Source organism: Dipodomys merriami, unplaced genomic scaffold, assembly GCF_024711535.1.
Source record: "Dipodomys merriami isolate MVZ:Mamm:240054 unplaced genomic scaffold, mDipMer1.0.p SCAF_30, whole genome shotgun sequence".
Classification (NCBI taxonomy): domain Eukaryota; kingdom Metazoa; phylum Chordata; class Mammalia; order Rodentia; family Heteromyidae; genus Dipodomys; species Dipodomys merriami.
The window spans coordinates 8,206,358-8,226,421 of record NW_027204493.1 but is presented as its reverse complement, the minus strand read 5'-3'; the positions used below and the strand labels follow the sequence as shown (position 1 = coordinate 8,226,421).

Genomic DNA, 20,064 nt, shown 5'->3' with positions numbered 1-20,064 from the left:
TCTCTCACATGTTGAAGTTAGATATAATTTACAAATATGTAAGTAACCATGTAAGGGTAAAGGTAAATGTATTAATAAAAGTCTCTGAAGGGAAAAATTCAAAAGGTGTAACTCCTTAGAACAACTAACTTTGAGTCTAGCAAAATGAATACCAGGAAGTTGTTACTTGTGGTGTATAAGGGAGAGGTCAGTAGGAAGGGGGTAGATGAATGAATAGAGGAGAAGAGGAGAGAATGCTTTCATGATCAATGCATAGCCTATAAAACCAGGAAAGCTGAGGGAATGCGTGGGGTTGGGAGGGATGGGAAAAATGATGAAAGGAGTAACGTTGATCAAGATGCATTGTACTCATAAACTGACATGATGATTTGTAACCCCTTTGTAAAACTACTTAAAGATAATAAAAAATATAGTTAAAAGAAAAATAAGAATGTGCACCAGTTTAGTATATATAGTTGTAAATATTATTTAATTACCTTATAGTCTTAGTAATCTCCATGGAAGGTATTTTTATACTGTTCAAAGCTGTTATTTACTTATCAGAGGAGATATTTACTCATTGAGATCAGATAAGTTTATGAAAACTTCCCAAGTTAAACAATAAATGATTTTAGCAGCTGAGAGGAAAAGAGGTGCAGCTGATATTGAAATCCAGATATACCTAGATGGCAATAGATTGAAAACGTAGCATTTTATTATTTTATATCAAAAATTTATTTCTGTAATTTGAAGATTAAACCTATTCAATTTTAAATAGGAAACCAAAGGATCTTCTAAAAACTATAGAAGGAGGAAAAGAAGGAAAAAGAGTTGGAGGATGACTTTCCCAGGGTACTCTTGATTGAGGTTTGGACCTTGAGCCACATGCATGTATCATCTATTCAAAATATGCAAAAATTTCAAAACATAGGAATTTCACAATATGCATAGGAATAAAATATAATAGGAAAGAGGAAGTAAGACAAAATATACTTTTAAACCATAAAATAAGACCTGAAGGAATTAAGCTGTTCATAGATGAAATATTTCATATCATAAAATTCCAATACTTTCTATATTCATAAAGATTTCAATAATTTTTTTGGTCGGTTGTGGGGCTTAAACTCTGGGCTTGGGCGCTGTCCCTGCTTCAGCTCAAAGCAAACGCTCTACCGTGTAAGCCACAGCGCCACTTCCAGTTTTCTAGTGGTTTATTGGAGATAAGAGTCTCACGAACTTTCCTGCCTGGGCTGGCTTTGAACCACTATCCTCAGATCTCAGCCTCCTGAGTAGCTAGGATTACAGGCGTGAGCGCCTGGCCGATTTTGATAATTTTTTGATTTAAATTTTATGGTAAAAGTGATGTACAGAGGGGTTACAGTTACATAAGTCAGGTAATGAGTACCTTCTTTTTCAACAATGTTACTCCCTCCCTCATTTTCTCCCACTTTCCTGTCCTCCCTTTCCCCAAGTTGTACAGTTCATTTCCAACATAGTATCTAGTGAGTATCGCTGTTGCATTGGTTCACCCTTTGTCCCACCGTTTCTGTGATTTCCTTTCTCTTCCCCAAATCACATAAACTTATGTACAAGACTAAGGGTACAGAAATAAAAAACAGTGACAAAAGGGAATAAATCAAAGGGAAAAAAAGAAAGAAAAAAGCAGTAACAGCAAACAGTATAGAAAAAAACCCTCTTATTTCCATTTATTGGAGTTTATTTCTGTAAGTATCATTTTATATGGCCAGATCCACAGAACTGTTGAGCCAAGATTTCAATAAAATTTGAAAGGGTTATTAAACTGTTTTAAAGGACATATAAGGGCATTATTGTCTTTAAAAATGGCAATACAGTGTAGAAGGAGCATCAGGAAGGGCATCCAGGAGGATCAAATGTTTAAAATTTTACTATAATAAAAGTAGCATGGCTTCTCACTAAAGTTGATTTCCATTTATCTAACAAAACCTTGTATAATTCTTTTCGTGCTATAGATACCATTTGAAGTGCATTACAAACTTTAATTTATTTAAACCTTAACCATTTGTGATATATTATTATTATTTCTATTTTACATTTGAAAGACACAATCATACCTACTGGATCCTGGGTTAGAATATACACGAATCTGTATATTACACAGCTTTTTAAAATAATATAAATCAGTGAAGTGGAAGAAGAGTCTAGAAAAGGAGCTCCAGTAACTGGGAGCTTGTAGATGAGAGAACTAATGTTTTCATTCAGTCAAGCAGTTCTCTCTCATGTTGACACAACTAGCCCTTCAACTGAACTCTAACCTGGTGAAAATTCTATATACATGGCCAGAACTAGGGACTAACTAACCTCATCAGTAAATATTTACAGATGTAAATTATATTTAATTCTATGGAATATAATATAAGAATTAAAAAGGACATAGCGATATCCATCAACCTGGTTGGATTGCTATACTTTTTTCACAAAAGAAACCCTATAGGTTCGTGTGTATGTATGTATGTGTGTGTGTTTGTGCACTGAAGGGTTAAAGCACTTGAGGCAGTGACCATTTGTTGCTTGTTTCAGAGCAGAGCAACACGTGGTGCTATACCACCTGGTTTTGTGCCTTTATAAGACCTGCAAATCCTTAGCTCGGGGCTCTCCTCCTGGACTCCACTGTGTTGGAGTGTAGGGCGAGGCCCCAGCTGCAGCCCGTTTAAATAAAACCTTAAAGCAGCTGTAGAGTCTGGCTCTCGGAGGTCTTCTTGGTGGGGGTCCTGCGACCTAGGCATAACATGCACATGCATGTGTGTGCATTTGAATAAAGACAGAAAAAATGGATGCAAGGATGCATAACACGGCTCGTGTTTTTATAACAGAAACTTCTGAAAAAAGGAGGCTGGTGGCAGAGGAACTTAACTTTTTTTTATAATTTTTACTATTCATTAGTTATAATCTTCTCCTTTGAAAAAATCTGACACATTTCAGAGTTATAAAAACAATGTTTTATATATTTAACCAATAAAATGCTTGAAATTACCCAAAATTTAATTTGTGCTCACTTTTACATTATGCAAAGGAATACCACTTCTTGCCTTTTAAACCATACAGAGATAGCAATAAACTCAACATCATAATGGAGTCCTGCCTTTTCTTTCAACATTACAGCTCTTTTGCTTTGAGTATAGTTGCCATTGTGTTTAGAAAGATACATTTCTCCATATAGTCTTCAAATAGAGTCACTAGATATTTTGCCCTACCTAATATAATCACTTTTTGAAGTTTTTCTGGTCTCCTTGATTTCAGTGAAGCAGAACCTTTTAGTAGCTGTTAAGAAATGTGACATGCTTGGCTGGTGAGAAATTATTATTACTGCTTTTCTACCTTTGTAGTCCTTAGTCACTTTTCATTTCATGTTCAAGTCAATCATGTCACAGCTTTCCCTCTCCCTAGTACTGAAGATTGAACTGCAGGCCTGCTAGAACAGTATTCTACCATTGAGCCACACACCCTCAATCCTGTTAGAGCTTCCATTTTTGTTTTTGTTGTTGTTGTCAGTTGTGGGCCCTGTCCCTGAGCTCTTTTGCTCAAGGCTAGCACTCTACCACTTTGAGGCACAGTTCCACTTCCGGTTTTCGAGTGGTTAATTGAAGGTGAGAGACTCATGGGGACTTAAGTGCCTGGGGTGGCTTCCAACTGTGATCCTCAAATCTCAGCCTCCTGAGTGGCTAGGATTAGAACCCCACAAGACAGACAGACAGACAGAGAGACAGAGAGACAGAGACAGAGAGTCAGAAAGTCAGAGAATTGCAGGTTGTAGAAACTCTTATTAGTTATCAGCCCTCTCAAATAAATTTTGCAGCACCCATGAGCATTCTCTGGTAGGGGTTTAACTAGGATTAAGAATGAGACATTGGTCAACAGGGTCAAAGAGCAAGTTGAGAAGATCTGGGAATTGGATTTAGCAATCAAGAGACTGTTTCTGACATTACTTGGAGCAGCATCAGAGCTCTGCCTCTCACTGATGCCAAAATGTAGTGGGGGGAGGAGTACGTAGCAGGTGGTCCAGTCGAGAAGGGCAGTGAGGCCATCCTTGCTTTCAAGACCTTTGATAATGTTTGGGGCTACAGAAAAGGGTTTTTGTTCTTTCATCTCTTTGGCTTAATTTTGCTTTTAGTAGGATGGCTTGGAGCCATGCTCATCTCCCTATAGAACTGGGGAGGGATAGAAAGAGGTAGAAAGAGTTTCCCTCCCATAGGAAGGGGAAACAAAGGAGGAGGCAACAATGCTTGATAAGAAATGTACTCATTATCTTGCCCATGTAACTGTAACCCCTCTGTACAGTATTTTCACAATAAAAAAAGAGTTTCCTTATCATGAATAAGTACAGAAAAGTAGGTAGCACCAGGCCATCAAACCCGTTAAATGAGTAAATTGGGCTCAGAAATATATGCTTTGTGGAACGCGACTGGGCATACTCTGTTCTTACATGTATGTTTCCCTGAAAGTCACCTATCAAAAACTTTCACATCAGCTCCTTGAACTAAGATGGAAGTAAAAATGTTTACACCTTAGTCAAGATACATCAACAGATAATTGAGGCAGTGATAATGTGTGTGTGTGTGTGTGTGTGTGTGTGTGTGTGTCCTGATTATAGAACATAGATAAGTTAATTGCTAAAATTGGGAACATTTAAAATTATGGTAAAATTTTTGCTATATTAAAATGTCTGGCATTTCTTCGTGCATATATCCATCCTGAGGTGACCCTGGCCCTATCTATTGCTTCTCTGATCACAAGTATCCAGCATGTAACTCATTTATCTTTTCTACTGAAAGTCATGGCATCGTTGCTGCTGCATTTTGGGTTATTCAGACATGGCTTGAGGCATTATGTTAGACAGAAAAAGCTAAATAAGGTACTAATTCTGTATTTAATATAAAACATCTTAAATTAATAGGGTCTAGAAGTTTTTTGCCCAACAAAAAGACAATAACTAATTATTTCAGTATGGCTGTCTGTTGAGCTAGCCAAAGAGAACCAGTGAAGCTAGGAACATGGCAAAGGTGTGGACTCTCTTCATCCTTACTCATGATAGTATGAAATTCCCAGCAAGAGCAATAAGTCAAGACAAAGAAATAAAGATTTAGTAGGAAAGAAATACTAGTTTCTCAATATGCACATGACATAATCATATATTTCTAATTTTGTATTATTGTCCTTGAGTAGTTGTACAAAGGAATTGCCATTGAAAAAAGTAATTTGTGAATAGAACATATTCTGATCAATGTCCCCCTTTCAACATTCTCACCCATCCCTCCTTCTTTTTAATTTTACAGACCACATTGGATTCTTGTTGAGATTTCTTCCTTCCTCTTCTCCTCTTCATACATGTACCTCTTCCCCTTTAACCCACTCCACCCGTTTTGAGTGCTTGCTTCTTGGTGTTTATTTGGATTTTGGCTTTCTAAGGATCTCTATTCATATATTTTAAAACTCCCAATGATTCAATCAAAAACATGTAATAAAGGCTTTTATATTATAAAATTAACATATAATACCAACAATCAACAAAGAAATAAGAAAAACAATTTCATTCACAATAACCTTAAAAAATTCCTTGGTAATAGAAAAGATATATCTCCCAAAATAAAATTTATCAAATGATTAAAAAAACACCTAGGAATAAACTTAGAATATGAAAGACTTCCACAATAAAAATCCTCTGTAAAACCTTGAAGAACTTCATTGAAAACATAAGAAGATGAAAATAGCTTCCATGTTCATGGATTAGCAAATTAATATTGTGAAATAGACTACCAAGTGCAATCAATGAAATTCTCATCAAAATGTCAATATCACTGTTCACAGAAATAGAAAGGTCAATTCTAAAATTTATATGGGAATATAAAAATCTTGGAGTAGCAAAAGTCGTTTTTAACCAAAATAGCAAGACTAGAGGTATCACATACACCAGACTTCAAAATATACTACAAATCCCAGTAATAAAAACAGCATGACACTGGTACAAAACAGACATGCAGATCAATGGAACAGCATAAATGCACAAATAAATTCATATAGATATACTCATCTTTTTGTGTATGTCTGTGCTAGGCCTGGGGCTTGAACTCAGGGTACGGGTACCCTTGAGCTTTTTTGTTCAAGGCTAGCACTCCATTATTTATGCCACATTTTTTAAAAAATAGTAAATTGGAGATAAGAGTCTACTGGACTTTGCTGCTCAAGCTGGCTTTGAAACAGAATCCTCAGATTTCAGGCTCCTGAGTAGCTAGTATTACAGGTGTGAGTATTAACAGTGCCTGGCTCAGTCATTTGTTTTTTGACAAAGACGCCAAAACCCCATGTCAGGGGAAAGTCTTTTAAATGATACTGAGAAAAATGGATGTCCATACACATAAGACTGAAACTAGACTTCTCTTTCTCAACCTGTACACAAATCAGTTCTAAATAAATCACAGATCATATTTTAAATCCAGAAACTTGGAAATAACTAGATGAAATAAAGTAACTGTTTGGATCTACAAGCACAGATAATACATCAAATTACTCAAGAGTGCTCAATACACATGAATAATAATTAACAAATGAGATTGTATCATTGGATTTTTTACAATAAAGGAAATAATTACTGGAATAAAAAGAATAGATCTTGCTAGTTGTTTACTAGATTCAAGATTAATATCCAGAATATATATGAAGATATGAAGTTAATCTCTAAAAGAATAAAAATACAATTATTACTCATTTGTCAATGTGTAAATGAAGAGTTTTCCAAAAAATACAACTGGCTAATAAATACATGAACAAATTCCTTAGCCATAAAATAAATGCTAGTCAAAACACTACTCAGTTTCTATCTCACAAAATGTCTATCCTTAATAACTATATATATGTATATACACAAATAAAAAGTTAATAGATCATTATCACTGAGCTTGGTTCTAGTTATTTATGTGAGATAGTGCAATGAGATAGGAAATGCTCAACTTTCAGAGCTATGGGGAGCAATTTTACAACTTAGTGGAACAGGCAGGTGCCTAGGTGCACTTTATTTTTTGTATTGGTGTGTGAATTCACTTCCTTATTCTCTTTCTCCGCTTTCTTGCTCAACTTTCATCATCATCATGATTATTTTTTAATTTGTTGTATAAAGCTGTTGTATAAAACTGCACAAAGCAGTTAATGAATACAATGCATCTTGATCAATATCATTCTTATTCATCCCTTCTCTACCTACCCTTTTCTGCACTCCTCTCAATTTTGTTGGACAGACATTGAATTCCTGACTGCATTCTTCGTCTCTTCTTCTCTTCATTCAGCTTCCCCTTTCCCTCTGACTCCATCCCACCCCTTTCAAGTACTAGTTTTCTGGTGTTTATTTCGTTGATTTTGCCTTTCTAAGGAATCACACTATTCGAGTTCTTCCTCGAATCTACCATATTTCTGTTAGAACATTCGTAAACACTTGTATATTTATCTTAATCATGCCTGTTGCTCTACTATTAAGCTATACCTCCAGCTGGCTTTTTGCTGATTATTTGGAAATAAGAGTCTTGAGACCTTTACTCCCTGAGTTGGGTTTCTATCATGATCCTCCAGGTCTCCATTTCCTGAATAGCTATGATTACAGATGTAAGTCCGTGGCACCCAGCTAGGGATGGCCATTTCTGACCTCCTCACACCACAGTGCAAGTATTGATTGCTGTTTGGACAGTTCTGTAAGACTCAAGAGGATAGCAAGGGAGACTTAGAAATAGCAGTGTTCTTTCATAGGTGACAATTGTACATGAGAAAAGAGAAAGAGAAACACATAAGCATTATATATAAGCTCTGAACTGAATGAAAACTGAATGTTGAAAGTGCAGTGAGAAAAACACAGAGAAGTTGTGAAGTATTCCAGAAGATAAGGTTTTTGTCTGCTTATTCTTATTCATTTACTTCTCTTTCATTCCAAGCATCCTTGTTTCTCAGCTTTCCAGTGGAGTCTATGATCAGAGCCTCTGGCATGCAATTCCTCTCCTTTATACTGGGCTGGTGATTTTTGCTGGCTCCTCTGGGAATCCTTTGTAATTCCTAACATTTGATGAGACCTAAGAACTAGTAGTTAAGAACATGATTCCTTTTCTTAATATTGTGTTATATACAATGAGTTTGCATTGTCCATCTCCCAGTTTCCCTCTTCATTCTGGTCTTCTCCTCTTCCCTTAGCCCTATCCCATCAATTGAATGTACCCATTTCCCCATGGTCTTGATTTCGGTGGGCTTTGACCTAGTTATTCTACAAGATTATACTATTTGAACTCTCCATACATTTTATTATACTTCAGTTAAATTCATTTGTAACCACTTGCTTACCAACCAGTGTGTTTGCTTACAGATTTATAGGTACATTCTAGTTACTGTAGTTTGTTTTCTTGCCTACATATACTGATATAAGATTATATATTTTACTTAACATTCATTCTTTAAAAATATATTTTTGTATATGTAATTATTATGTCTATTAAAAGTACATATGTACTATGAAAACAAAGAGTATAATTCCTTTCTTCTTGCTTGAATAAAGTTTTACTGAATTCTCCTGAGGAAACAAGATAAGGTGCAATGTTTCGTAAGAAGTCGTGGGAAAGGGCACTAGCCAAGAACTGGTAGTTGTAGAGGTCAGAAATCCTCATTATGTCATCTCATTAAATGAGCTGGTCTATGAAGGGAACATTTAACATTATGTCATGCATCTATGCAAGCTTTAGTATCAAACTATATGGTATATCTTGATCATATTCTCCTTGAACAAAACCAGTTCTAATCTAGCGGTTTCCACACTTACACCTTCTATTAATGTGTGTGATGTGTGTGTGCATGTATAACTTGTTCCTTTAACAGCCCAGCAGGCTACTTCTAGCTGTCTATACATCCTGTAGGACCTCACTGTTCCTCTTCTACCCTCAACCCGCTTTTCTTATTTCAAATTTAGATATCCACTCAGCAACTAAATATCAAGCACTGCCCCCCTCTACCTACTAATCCACTTGTTGAATTTGTAAACCATTTTCCTGGAGTTTCCCTCCAATCATTATCAGATTATATATGATCCACCACACTTGGCTTGTTGGTTGAGAGAGAGTTCCTCTAACTTTTTACCCACGCTGCCCATGAATCAAGATGTTCTCAATGATTTCCTCCTCCTGCATAGCTGGTATGAATCACTGAGCCTACAGCAATTTTCTGTCCTTTGAAAAATAGCAACCCCCACTTCAGATAGTCTCCTTTCAATTTGACTACCGGAGAAGCTACCCGTGTAACACCAAATTAAAGCTAAGTGAAATATCTGTTCTATACCCTCTAGAAGTTCACAACTTCATCCTGTGTTTAAAATCCCCATCCTTAGAGTCACATTTGGGGTTAAGATTTTCTACTACAATGTAAACAACAGATAGGAGGCCTAGTGTTTCAAATTCCAAACGAAAATGTCAACATTTTGAATGCTCTGTTTATTGAAAGATTTATTTTTAAGTCTTAGAAAATATGGAACATGCAAAGTGTTGCTAATTAGTCAATATACTATGAGGAAACATGATTGTGTCATTTGGTATAAAACTAAGATTTTGTAGATTTACTTATATATGCTATTATGCAACAGCAACCATTACACTTAAAAATTTTCATGTTTCATGAATATGTTTTTATTACTTCAGCTTATGTTGTCTTGTTTTAAACTGCTTTTAGCCAAACTTGTAAAATAAGACTTAGTGTGTTTTAAATAAGAATTTTTGCTAGGAATAATAGCTATGAATTTGGCCATTTCTTTTTGGCACTTTAATGCTTCTTATTTCAGTTGTCTTCGGAGACCAACACTGCCCAGTGAGTAACAACTAGAGAGCAGAGATGAGATGTGTTTTGGCTTCTCAGTGGCTCTCTAGGTATTCTTTTTTTTTTTTTTTTAATTTTATTTTATTTTATTTGAGAACATACTGTACAGAGGGGCTACAATTACATGGGCAGGATAATGCATACATTTCTTACCAAGCATTGCAGCCTCCTCCTTTGTTTACCCTTCACCTCCCTTCCCAGCCTCCCCCCTCCCCCCACCCAATCATACCCCCCTCCCCCCCCACACCGACATTGTAAAGCTGGTTTTGACATGACATTTTGTACTTCTCATTGTTGCAACAGGTCCACCTGAATCCTTAAAGGACTTGTTTGTCCCCATCTCCTCCACATGTTATACTGACATCAAATATAGTGAAAGCGGGGGTTACACTGTGGGGGAGGGACATACAAAGCAACAAAGAAATAATCTTATAAATGCGTTAGAAACACATGCATGAAAGAAACGAAAACATTAAAATACATATTTAAGGGTTCATTTTCCTATCATCACATTATCTGACCTTTTACGCTTAACTCATACCTATACTAGATATTGCAAATAAGGGAAACCATGGGATCTCTAGGTATTCTTAAGTAACTGGTAAGTGCACCCTCCCAACTATTTTTTTTATTGTGGAATATTTCAGTAATGCCTAAATACCTCCCAAATATTAATTTTAAATGATGCCTATATCAAGACAGATTATATAAAATGTTACAATTAACCATATTTACCTAATGATATTTGTTTAATGTTATGGAACTAATTGAAGTTTTTTAAAGTTTCTCTTTTTTCCTCCTTTTTCCAGATGTTGCCAGTTGGCTGTCATTAATGAGTATTTGTAATTAATTTACATGATACAGCTTTATGTTTTTTAAATTTTATGTTGATAGTGTCATACTATATGTAGCAGTTTGTAAATTTTTCTTTCAAAATTTCAAGGGATCATGTATATAGTACACCACATTCTGGTATGAAAGTTAATGTTCTCCCTACATTCTTATGTTCAAATCTAATCCCTGGTCATATTAAGAAACGAGGCCTGTAGGAGGGGATTAAGTCACCAAGGCCCTGTTGTCATGAATAGGAATAGAAAAGGAAGCTCAGAGGATTCTGATTTTCCTTTTCACAAATGCTGATGCTGCATCTGTTGGCATCTAAGCTTTGGGCTTCTCAGTCTCTATACTACAGAAAATAGATTTCTATTGCTTTTAAATCACCCAATGTAAGACATTTAAAAAATATAAGCCTGAAGAGATTAAGACAATATATATAATTCCAGTCCTTAATTTTAAAGGCTATGAACTATTCCAGTGTATGACACTAGAAGAATTTGCAGCATTTTTTTACTTTTATAAATAGTACTTCATATTCATCCCTGCATATATCTCATCATGCACATTATGTCTTATATATGTGAAGGTTTACTTTGGAGTATGTGGTTGGCATTAGCATAGCGAAGTTATAGATTTTATGCATTGTCACATTTTCTAAATATGGCAAAGTACATTCAATGTGATACAAATTTTCATTCTCTCCAGAAATGTCTGGACAGTCTTCTATTTTCCATTACTTACTGTTGATTTTTCTAGATGTTAACAATTTTTGTCAACTTGATTAATGTGACATGTATTGCTACTATTGTTTTAATTTATATTATACAAGTAGAATTTTTTAGATATTTAGTGGCAATTCAGGTGTCTATATATGCATACTTATGTGTATTTCCCCACTAGATTTTTAAATTTTTTTCTTATTTATTTATAAATTATTTATATTCTTAAATATGACTCATTTGACAATTACGTGTATTGTACTTATTTTCTCCAACTATTCATGTAAAAATCACAGCATCTTATTTGACATAATTTTTTGTTATTTCTTTTTCAATTCAAAGAAATTAAATATATTTAGTTTAAAACTTTTGTCCACATTTTTCATTTCTTAAGAGTCTGGAGTTCTTTTTTTTTTTTTTTTTTGCCAGTCATGGTGCCTGAACTCTGGGCCTGGGCACTGTCCCTCAGCTCTTCAACTCAAGGCTAGTGCTCTACCACTTGAGCCACAGCACCACTTCCAGCTTTTTCTGCTTATGTGGTGCTAAGGAATCGAACCCAGGGCCTCATGCATGCAAGGCAAGCACTCTACCACTGAGCTACCTTCCCAGCCCCCATTTTTCATTTCTTAATGAAATATTTTTTATTCAGTGTCCTCGAGACTTTTTTCATTTATGTGTACATACTATATTTATTTATTTATGTGTATGTACTATATTTATTTATGTGTATATTTATTTATATGATATCAATAACTAATTTTATCTTTCCATTCAAAAAATTAACATCTTTTCAGGATCATTAACACTTTTTGGGTAATGAGTTTTTCTCATAGTGAGTTTCATGTGCATTAAGTGCACATGGTTGAGATACTAGCATAGTTATATTTATCTTTTTTGGCAGATAAATTCATTGGATAAAACAGTCTATTTGTCAAGCCACTGTAGGATTATTGTTACTGTTTTCATTATTGATTATGCTGATCTCTTCGTTAGTTGAAACGTGATCAAGTCCTCACTTGTCCAGCATAAGCACCAGAACCCATTTTGTGCAAAGGCAATGATTCATCCGTGAATCAAATTAATAGAACTACAACTAATAGAGATGATTAGCTACTATGTGCCAGATATTAGTTAAATATTTGCTTGAATTAGGTTATTTAACCCTGACAAATACTATTAAAGGTCTGTTATTATCTGTTTCTGAAAAGAATCAGATAAGGATTAATAGAACTCCCTCACAGCTGTCAGTTCAGACTATAACAAAAAACTACATGTGATAGACAGAATATGATCAAATGTTTAACATGTTATCTGTTATAATGGCTTCAGTGATATTGAGAGAATTGCTTATTACAAAATCAATGGGAGATGAAGTTGGTTTCCAAATGTTTGGGGGGTAGTGATTTTGTTTCTGACCACAAAAGAACTATTGAATTGTTCGTATAGTCCATGTTTTGCTCTCCTTGGTAAGACACATTAATTGGTTTTCAAGAATCAAAGCAACAAGCCCTACAATTAATCTAGCCATTAGCAATAAGGTTCATTCAGCAGACAATATTTTAACAACTCTATCATAAACGAAATAGAAGTTCACAAAGAAGGAGCAGTAGCAGATTCTTGGTCACTGTATAAAACAACCTAAAATAACCAAAGCAGAAAGGATATACCAATTCTTTGTTGTAAGCTATGCATAAAATGAGTCTTAAATCTACAAGTGATGGTAATACAGAGTCCCTCAGTCATATTATTTTTGCTGTTTTTGTCCAGCTATTAATGGAGAGCATCTCTTGCTCATTAGTGAAGAAACTTGTTAAGTTCCTAGCATAAAATAAAGTGTTCCACGCTAAATGGGAATTGTTAAAATATGTTACGTGTACAATTACAGCCTTAGATTGCTCTAATGGTGTTAAACTATTGAGATCAACACAATAGCATTCTACAAAACAAGTCCTTGAATTTTCTACTTAGCTGTTAAAGAAGAAAGAATAAAGAAGACATGTTCTATTGTAAAATGTCTTTGTAAATTAGTTGCATGCCATTTCAACAAATGTTTCTCAAGGGCATTCCTTAACTCTGATACTGTATTCACTAGAGATACTACGATTAAAAACTAAGTCACCCTCATTCTTGAGATATTAATAACTGTCAGCTATATCTTGAGAGCATAGAGGAAATATTAAAATGTAATGATAGGTTATAATTTCTGAATTTTCTTCTCAGTAATGATGTCTTTTGCAATGTGATTTCATAGTTCCTTCACTAAGAGATAGAGTTTGGCCTTGTTACTTGCTAATAAAATGTGACAGAAATAGCAGCACATGTGTTCCAAGTTTAGGCCTTATGATAATTTATGTGTTATTCTCTTTCATGAAACCTAAACTCATGTAAAACTAGCTTGGTTAATCAAGATGCATCAACCCCTAACTGACTGATTAGCTGACCGTATGTAAATAAGAATGGGCTTAGTTGACATTGGCTTATTTTTTTTCCAGATGACAGCTCTGTCCAGCCTGCCCATGGTTTGCGATTATTGTTCTTATTGCTTCAAGGCTTACATTTTGATACACCAGTATTGGGGTTATTTTGCTTTTGTTTTCAAGACAGTCTGGTCTTGAACTTGTAATCCTACTGTTTCTGCCATACAGCAGCTGGGATTCTAGCCACACATCACCATGCCCAGCAAGATTTTGTAGCCATATAAAAACTAATAGATAAAGTAAACAGTTGTGTGAGCACAGACATGGCTCTGGAAAGACAAGTTGTTTTTTTTTTTTTTTAAGTGCCTTGGGAAATCAGGCAGTCGGGCATACGTGAAAATGCTCATGAGTTGACACTTGGTGGGAAACTGCTGAAACAAGAACAGTTGAGAGATGATTCACATCCACTTTACAAACACTTCAAGGGCTTTCAGTAAGGGTTGCCAAATTATCTAAACATGATCATGTATGTGTTTTGGAGCCATTTTTAGGCTAAAAAACTTAGCATCAAAGGAATAGCATATGAGAACTGATAGGAATAGCATATGAGAACTGATACAGTTTGTATGACCTCATTTTGCAAATGGATAAGAAGAACCAGGGCCTCAAGAATAATTAATAACTCACACAGATATCTGTTCTAAATCACACAGATATCTCTTATCTTTGGTGTTGTTTGCTTCATGTGTTCAGTTAGATACAATACCATCAAAGGGTCTCCATACTTCCTCATTACCCTTTCTGTTGTCTCTTCTCTGGTTTGAAGCTTAATATACTTGTACCTGATCTATGTAACATACAAGCCTACTTTTAAATATAGCTCCTTTCAATTAGCCCATTTGCCAGAATCAGAGTTTAGTTTTCCTTTCCTTCCTATTGGTTTATTTTTGTCAGTCACAGGGCTTGAACTCAGGGCCTGCCTGAGCTCTTCTGCTCAAACTAGGGTCTACCACTTTGAGCCACAGCTCTACATCTGGTTTTCTGGCTGTTAATTAGAGATAAGAGTGTCACAGACTTTCCTGCTGGGCTGACTTCAAACTGTGATCCTCAGATCTCCAGCCTCCTGAGTAGCTAGGATTACAAGCATGAGCCACCAGTGCTCAGCCCCATTGACCTATATCCAGTGCTCAGCCCCATTGACCTATATATGGACTCTATTTCCAACTTACTCTCAAGTAATAACCTCCCCTCCATCACTGAACTTTATAACAGGTTTTCTTTTTTCCTTTGTCCATATCTTTCCTTTCAAATATTCACCCAGTCTTCATACCATACATTTATTACAAAAGAAACATGAGGATTTCAAGCATTTCTGTGCCTCAATAACTCATTTCCAGGATCATACTGCACTTAATAATTTTTTAATTTCCTTGACCTTCTTAAGCTTTAATGTGAGAACCAAGAGCTCAGTTTTCATAGTGAGGAAAAAGCATGAAAAATCCCTTTGTAGGTTAGTACAAGGAAATAGAATTCTGAACATCTATTAGAGGCATAATCATCTGACAATTGTTCCAGCCTTGGATGGAACCAATCAGTAGAATATGTGTTACTGCTCTAAAGTAAATTTTTGATTTTAATAGAGTATCTGAACAAGAAAAGACATCATTTCATGCTATTACTTCTTATACTTTTGTTCAATTTTAACAACCTGTCCAAGAAAAAGAACTTTCCCTCCTCATTCATGTCTTCCATAAAGAATTATTTAGCAGTCAGAAGCCCTAAATCATTGACTGCCTCAATACACTTATTTAGAAGTGTGGGAGCCATGAGTTCAGCTAGCTGGAGATGAATTATACAGATCCTACTTTCAGCATAAATAAATGATTCTCTGTTTTCACCAGAGCACTGATTTAGAAGACATCTTAATCATAAGGCATCATAAGGCATCTGATTTGCTTTTCAAGTGCTCATTTGGATGTCAGAAGATCCTTAAAGAAGTCTTTGTGTAAACATAACATCATTAGTACTTCATGCTTAATACTATTTTTCCTGTAGATTTTTGTGGTAAAGCTGAGGGGAAATAGTCTTCCATTGGCTACAAGAAGGGGGAAACCTAAAAAAACATAGGGTTTTATTTGCCTATTCCCTCACTGTAGATTTCTAAGGCAATGCCTTAGGATATTAGAACTTTTTTTAACATATTAACAAGGCCAAATAAGGAGTGATGCCTAAATTAACTTTCTTTGGGATCATTGTGAATGTTTTGAAGTAGTTATCATGTGCCATGAGGTTATGATATTGCATATTCCTTTAGGAAATGGTGAATGTAAATGTGAGGGAGAGAGAGAGAGACAGAGCGAGAGAGGGGGGGATTGATTTTCTAATCATATTATTGCATTTGTTTTCTAATGTGATTGTCTCGGGTGGCCTGAACAAATAATTTGATGAGGAAGGGTATTGTTTTCTGACAACTTGCTCTGTGTGCTGGAGTGGACAAAGTTGGACAATTCTTGAAATAAAGACCGGAATTATCTTGGCTAGATAGTCATAAGTTGATCCTTCATTGCTCTCACTTGCTCAGAACAAATAGCAGATACCTTCTTTATAAATTCAAATTGCAATGGATAAAGGTTACAAAGAATCCTATTCAATCAGTCCAGGTGCTATTTTTTAAAATGTTATTTTAAAACAAAGAAATTATGTGTCTCCTCTTCTAAATACCTGATACCCTAAAAATTGCCAACATGACAGGCAATAAACTTGCATCTGCTCCATCTCCTTGTGAACTGACCCTTAGTGTGTTGGGGTTCCATGAGAGAATGGCAACATAGCTTAAAAATGTGTGAGCAGTGAATTCATCTGTATCATTATCAATTATAAGCCATTTTATAACAATTATGTTAGTCCAAGATGGACAGAGACCACAAGCACATGTTTATGTCATCCCTTTTTCTGGCAAATAAGAGTCCTTCTAGTCAGAATGACACCTTTCCCCTCCAAAGAGAGAAACAAATTATTGTTCTTTCAAGGTATAGAGAGGACCTTGAATGACCCTCTGTGGGAAGCTCTGACGAAGAAAGAGGTGTACATGTGGATGAAAGGCCGGTGCAACCATCTCTGTCTTTCTTTACATCATCTACAGAACAGGTGGGTGTATAAGTTTATTTGAATTAATAGCTAATGACAGAAGTTCACAAACTGCTTTTGGACATGTCATTGATACTAAAACTACTTTAATGCTATGTCTCCACTATACCCTCTTTATATATTCTTCATCCTATTCTGATGTCCATTCTAAACAATCAATTAATCACTCAGTCAATCAGTCAGTCAATCAACAAAGCCACTGTGAGCTCCCTTTAAAAAAAACTTCCTTTGTGGTGGGAATAAATAATAAGACAATCTATGGTTCATATATTTTTATAAGGCCTCCCTATTTCATAATTCCTTTTTCTTCATCTAGCCCACCTCTATATCCACTTTGTTATTCTACTGCCCCAGTATTATGTTTTGATTCTAAAACTGCTTTTCTTTTTCCTTTCCTCCCTTCTTTCATTTTATCCTTTCCTTCCTTTCCTTTCCTTTCCTTTCCATTCCTTCCCTTCCCTTCCCTTCCCTTCCTTCCTTCTTTCCCTTCTTCTCTCCCTACTTCTTGTCCTCCTCCCCATGCCCCTCTTTCTTCTCCTTTCCCTCTTCTTCTTCTTCTTCCTCTTCTTTTTCTTATTTCAAATAGGACCACAGTGTGTTTAGTGAGACAGAAAGAAGTCAGTGATAGAGAATAATACAGATCTATGGTACAACTGGAGTTATTGTTTCCTTGTTTTCTGCATCCAATTTTGCTCAAGTGGATTAAATTTGAATCTTAGTTCTTGATATTAAAACCATGTATCACATGCATGAAGCAGCAATGCAAAGAACAGCTCCATTTAGAGGCAACCTGAGATGCTGACAGCTGTCTCTTCTCATACCCTCTTACGCTTTTCCTGGTGTCTCTACTTCATGTGTCCCCTACCACAGGCATTGCTGCAGAATTGGCTTTTTGTGGACAAAGGGTTCATAGCTGAAACCCTGCAAGCCATACACAGTCTCTGTTACAACTATGTAACTCTATCTGTGGAACAAAAGCAGTCATAAGCCATACGTAAATGAATGGGAATGACTATGTCCAATAAGACTGTATTTGTATACATTGGAATTTTAAGTTTAAATAACTTTCCTACATCACAAAATATTAACTTCTTTTGTTTTTCCCTAACCATTCAAAAGTACTTGAAGAATCATAATTAGTGGGCAGAAAGGGAAAAAGGCAAACAAAGCAGGCAGATTCAGCTTGAGGTGTGTAGTTTGTGAACTGCTTAATATAAATATAAAACCCTCACTGGCTAGAGATTTTATGTGAGTGGCGGGGAGTTCATTTCAACAAGAGCTCAGACTCAGATGAGTCTCTTTAAATGCCATATGCCCTAAGACTTCCTTATTGCATCTATGTCTTTTTCCTTAAGTAAAGAAAGGGGGGTGGGAATTCCATCTTGAAAGAACTGAACATTATTCAGGAAGTCAGCTATGCAGAACATTATGGTCTGCACATGTTGTCTTCTAAATTACCACTTCTCAACCACAGGTGTTTCCCCCTTCCCCCCTCCCTCCCTCCCCACCACTTTGACAGTATCTTTTCCATCTTCAATTATCTCCATCTGTGTAGAAGCATGAAGTGGGCTGCTCTGTACATGATGTCATTCTCCTCCATGCACAATACCTGACGGAAAGATAGCAGCAGGAATAGAATAAATCCTGCAAAAGGAGGAAAATAAATGATTTTTTTTCAGGCCTGACAGAGGTTTACCACAGCTAGAACCAATACAATAACAGTAACAACTTCCATCTAAAACAAAGCTGAGCAGCACAAAACCTGACACTAGAGACCTCTAGGATTATTTATATACTGCCCTCTTCAGTGAGAACTGTATTCCAAGAATACAATTTCCAGAGCATGCCCTTTGCAGTGCTCCCTGGCCACATTCTGCTTTTCACCTGCCAGTGCCTTTGATCACTTTACAAATACAAAGGCCTAAAGAAAAGATGAAAAAGAAGGAGTTGGTTTCCTGTGAGCTTTTTCCACCAACATTTTTGCTTTCAGAGCTGGAATCCACCAAGTCATATCCAAGCAACAAAATGACTGAATCATTTGAACAGCAGAAGATTGAGTAGGAAAATTGAATCCTGAAACCAAAGAACAAAGCAGCAAATCAAAGGCCCTTCAGTATAAATGGGTTCTGTCCAATCGTACTTCTTATTTTCTCTTTGTTGTCATCAGATTATGTTCCCAGCTAGGGATCAAGACTAGGAGATTCTGCCTGAAGAAATTTTATATCTATAGAAGAAAACAATATATAATTTGAAAAAGTGGTTGGTTTGCATACAAATTAAGGGACTTACTTTTTTCCCAATGACTTTTAGAAACCTTGTGGCAAGGACTCATAATATTTGTGTTAGTACAAACAGTCCCTAACGTATAAATGGGTGGTGGCCAAAAGTTTGTTTGTAAATTAGTTGCTTGTGACTTGGAAAGCATTTACACTTAGGAGCAGTGTGGTAGATGTTGGCCAGAAAACAACTTTGGCGTGTGTATGTGTCATGTGTCATGGCTTGTGTAACCCAGTGTCACACGCTTGAAGCATTAAAACAGTGTGTAAGAGTCTTGCAGGCTTGACGCATACCAGAAGTATTCTCAGACTAAACATGCCAATGAATAATATTTTACTCCATGGAATAAGCAAAGTTTATCTTCTTGACGTATTCATTTTTTTTGACAGAATCTGAAGAAATATTCTGCTTGGGGAAAAAAGGAGAATGCTATAATTTATTAAATAAACTATAAACCTTAAAGATGAAGCATGAAACTTCAAAAGCATTTTGTGCTTCGGCTTGAAGTGTTAAGGCCATAATTTCTGAGCCATCATCTTGCATTGGAGAGGTGTAGGAAAACAGAAAAAGAATAAAATTTGAATCAAGTCTGTAGACTGGTTCTAGTATATGGTGGAACAGCAACAAAGAGTTCAGTCAAAGCTCATGATGGAAATCAAACTGAAAAACTCAGGAGGTATATATTCATCTCCAAGTTCCTTCCTCGAAATCTTTGGTTGTAAATTAACCTCTGACTATGTGCCATCTAGATATTCAGACAAGGATAGGTGAGTAAGGTTGGCAGCAGTGGGGATTTGGATGAAAGCCTTTCTGTAGACATT

At 35.8% G+C, this 20,064-nt stretch overlaps 1 long non-coding RNA gene across 1 annotated transcript in view; it reads left to right on the top strand.

Moving 5' to 3' along the window:
- The window catches only part of LOC138840664 (uncharacterized), a 49,436-nt gene that overhangs the window by 4,854 nt on the left and 24,518 nt on the right, over positions 1-20,064 (top strand). The window contains exon 2 of the long non-coding RNA XR_011376193.1: positions 16,849-16,966. This is a non-coding gene — a long non-coding RNA (uncharacterized lncRNA). The remainder of the gene's footprint in view (positions 1-16,848; positions 16,967-20,064) is intronic.